This window comes from Oryza brachyantha, chromosome 2, assembly GCF_000231095.2.
Source record: "Oryza brachyantha chromosome 2, ObraRS2, whole genome shotgun sequence".
Taxonomy (NCBI): domain Eukaryota; kingdom Viridiplantae; phylum Streptophyta; class Magnoliopsida; order Poales; family Poaceae; genus Oryza; species Oryza brachyantha.
The window spans coordinates 11,194,524-11,198,917 of NC_023164.2; positions in this window are offsets into that span (position 1 = coordinate 11,194,524).

Genomic DNA, 4,394 nt, shown 5'->3' on the forward strand with positions numbered 1-4,394 from the left:
TGAATTTAATGAAATTTGAATGGACCTAAACGGAGACTAGATGAATTACTTATGAATTTTAGAAGTTTTCTGGGTTTTTTAGCTAAACAGAAAAGTCCTAAATCAATTATTGCGCAATTAATGGGGCTGCTGACGTCAGCGAGGAGAGAGGAGGCGCTGACGGGTGGGGTCCACTTGTCGGTGGGAGAGAGGGGAAAGGAGAGGCTGACGAGTGGGTCCCACGGGAGGAGAGAGGGAGGAGGGCGCGGGTGACGGCTGACGGGTGGGCCCCGTCAGTCGGTGAGAGGGGTACAGAGAGGGGAGCGGTGGCTCGGGCGGACGGCGGCAGCGTGCGGAGAGGAAAAATGGGCGACGGCGTGCGGCGGCTCGGGATTTATAGGGTGGCGGCGCCGGCTAGGGCGGGGCGGAGGTTGGAGACCGAGTCGGGCGCGACGCGGTCTCGGTGGTGGCGGTTGCGGCGGCGGCGGTTGCGGCGGCGGCGCGGACTCGGACTCGGCGCGGCGCGGGCGAGCGCGGGCTCGGTCGCTGACAGGTGGGCCCCACCTGTCAGTGGCGCGAGGGAGGAGGGAGGCGGCGCGAACTCGCGGGCGAGCGCGGCGCGCGAGCTGGGCCGGGCGGTGGCCAAAGCGGGGGAAGGCGCGAGCGGGTGAAGGAGCCGGTCGGCTGGGCCGGCCGAGCGGGAAGATGGGCCGGCTCGGCTGGGCCGGCCCGGGAAGAAGGAGAGGAAAAGGAAAAAGGAAAAAGAAAGGAAGGGAGGAAGATTAGACTTCGGCCCAATTTGAGAAGGAAGGAAAAAAGAAAGGGAAAAAAGGAGGGATAAAGAAAAACCCCACTTTTGCCGAGTTTTAAATTAATTTGTTTGGTCAAATTTTATACTTCTGCAATTTGAATTTAAATCCAGTTAGTCAATTTGCGAGCCTCGATTTAATTGAATTAATTTCTTTTAGAGAGATTCTTCCTGAGTTAATTAAGCCGATTATTGTTTACGGGTTTCTTTTACGATTTAAGGCTTAGGACAAAACTCTGGGTGTGATAGCTACCCAGCCATCGGCACGGGACACGCAGCGGAGACCGGCACGTAGGGGCGTGGTAATGGACTAATGGACCCAACCATTTTATCTATAAAATTTAAGAGTCGGGTTTAAAACATGTTAAAAATAAAATTGTATAGAGTTTTAAGTTAAAAAAATTTTAAGAAATAAATAGGGTTGTAAAAGAACCCACGGACCTTGACCCATTCCCACCGCTAAGAAGCACGGGTGGCCAGCCTCGAGGATTATTCCTTAAACCATCTCAATGGAGTTTTATGTGTAATAAATAGGGTGTCATATACATATTTTTTATAATGTGGCAAAGTATTAATGAAGAGAGAGATGAAATGAGTTTCATGGAGGTGAAACCTTCTATGCGCTGTTACCTAGAGAGCTTGTGTCTTGCATGTAACCTAGGAAACAACAATAGATGAAACTATGCATGAGAGAGGGGTGTTTTATCTTAGTTTCAAACTTTTTAGATGACATGTCACTCTAGGTAATCGTATCCATGAAACTTACATTGATAATGGCCTTATAATCCGTTCTTTTTTTTTCAAAGATCCAAGAGAGCTGGTTTATATTAAGAAGAAGTAGAAATATTTACAAGGGCCAGGGGTCTGGCTTGGGAGGTAAAAATGAAAAAAAAAAAGACAAGGGCTTGTCCTCCTACAGAGCGCCATGAAAGGCCTATCTACTGGGCCGAAATTCTCACTGAGTGCTGCGCACCACAAATGCCCCAAAGTTTGATTTCATCCTTGATCTTGCTAATAAGCTGCTGCGCTTGCATCTCCTGTCCGTTGAAGAATCTTCTTTTACGCTCGCACCATAGTTCCCTGGCAATCATCAGCTGCACTGACCTCTCTTCGCTTGATTCTTATCTTTGGGCAGTCGCACAGTGCTCCCACCATTTAATAAAAGAGTCCGAGTTCAGTAACCCATCCTGCGCAGCACCCTGGTTGATGATGGGTGCCAACTCTCCAAATGCGGTTTGTGATTGAGCATTCTTTGAAGAGGTGCTGTGCTGACTCCAAGCTTCTATAGCAAAGCTGACAAAAGTAGTTGTTCGGCCATTGCCTCCGTTGCAACCGATCAGTAGTCCAGATTCTATCTTTGAGCAAGAGCCAGGCGAAAAATTTACACTTCGATGACCCCATGTCTTCCAGATCCGCTTGATTGCCACCGGTGGATCAGTTGGCGTGCAAAGCAATCTATAAGCTGATCGCGGAGTACGCGCCTGTCTTGGTGAGCTTCCAGGATATAGTCTTCCATGCCCGGCGTGAGGTTGGCATCGCTATCTCGAATTTACAGCCAAATGGTCATGAATTCCATTATTAGGCTTTGTGCTAAACCAGATCGGATGTCTTGGATCCAGTTTCCATCTGCTAGGGCATCACATACTGTGTGGTTCTTTTTCTTGAAATGGCTGTAGAGGTTTGGAGCAATAACTTTGAGAGGTTTTTCCCCTAGCCAGGTCGAGGTCCAGAACTTTGCCCTTTGACCATTCCCCACCGTGACCTTGGTTGTCTCGGCAAATAAGTCGATATCGCTTCCATCACACGGTGTGCCTAGTGGCTTGCTTGGTTTTTGCGGCTCCGTCTATTGGTGCCAAAGCCACTTTAGTCGTAGGGCCCTTGCAAAGTGTTTGAGGTTTAGAATTCCCAGTCCCACCTGTTCCTAGGGGTGCAAACTTTGGCCCAATTCACCTTGCATTTTCCCCTGGTCAATTCCTTATCTCCGCCCATAGAAACCTGCGCTTGGCCTTGTCCATTTCAGCTAGGAAACATTTTGGTGGTTCCCTTTCTTTTATAACGCGCCGTTAACGCCAGAATTTGGATAATTGTCGTTGGAGATTAAACTGTGATTAAAGACTGAATCTTGTTAAATATGTGATCCGAATTATAACTGGAATTATATTCGGATTAGTTTTCTAGTAGGTTTCTCCCAGTTGTTTCCTACTAGGAGTCAGATTAGTTTCCTAATAGAATTCTTTCACCTTATCCTATTAGGACTCTTAGATTTTCCCCTTATATATACTCTTGTAGTCTGCACGGGAAGAGGAGAGTTCCCATTGTTTTCCCTGTATTGTAATCATATCCTCATAGTGGTTATTGCCGGTTGGCGCCCGTGGTTTTTTCCGCAAGGGTTTTCCATGTTAAATTCGTGTCTCGTTTGTGCCTTTATTTCTAACAAGTGGTATCAGAGCCACGAAGATTAATCTACGTTACGCTGCTGTTGCCGACCGGGTTTTTTCTCGGCAATCTACGGAGTCGTCGTTCCATCGAATTGCATTATTCGGCGAGAGCAAATCGGAGTCGGCATCCTCACCCAGCAGGCGCGCGCACGCACGGAGGAAGCAAATCTCTACTGCTCTCACGCACGCAGAGGAGAAGCAAACAGATTAATCCATCCAATTTGCTTACTGTAGCAGTTACAGTATAGTACCATTTTTTTCCCTCATTTCGGATTTAATTGCTACATTTACCCAATCTTGTGTATCCCGAAAGCTATCAGATCATGTATTGTGTATCGTTTCGAGCATTGGAGTTTCGCGTATCTGCTAGGGTTCAACAAATTAATACCAGCAGATTCAGGATTTATTCCCAATGGCGAGTTTGAAGTATGATCTACCTCTTTTGGACTGAGACATAAGATTCTCATTGTTGCAAGTGAAGATGTGTGCAATTCTTGCACAGCAAGATCTGGATGATGCGTTTGATGGATTCAACAACAAAAGAACAAGTGATTGGTCCGACGATAAGAAGAAAAGAGACCGTAAGGCTATGGCATATATCCATCTTCATCTATCTAATAATATTTTGCAGGAGGTGCTTAAGGAGAAGACAGCCGCCGCGCTGTGGTTGAAGCTGGAACAGATATGCATGACAAAGGATCTGACCAGCAAGATGCACCTGAAGCAAAAGCTATTTTTGCACAAGTTGCAAGATGATGAGTCTATGATGGATCATCTCTCCACTTTCAAGGAAATTGTTGCTGACCTTGAGTCCATGGAGATAAAGTATGATGAAGAGAATTTAGGTCTTATTATGTTGTGCTCGCTGCCTAACTCATATGCAAATTTCAAAGATACTAGCTCGTATAGTCGTGATACTCTAACTTTGCAAGAAGTTTATGATGCTTTGAATGCCAAAGAAAGGATAAAGAAGATGGTACTTTCTGAAGGTTCTAATTCACATGCAGAAAGCTTGGTTGTTCGGGGTAGGCAACAGAAGAACACGAACAACAAATCAAGAGACAAAAGTTTTAGTAGCTACCGCGGGAGATCAAAGTCCAGAGGCAGGTTTAAGTCATGCAAATACTGCAAGAAAGGTGGACATGATATTTCTGATTGTTGGAAGCTAC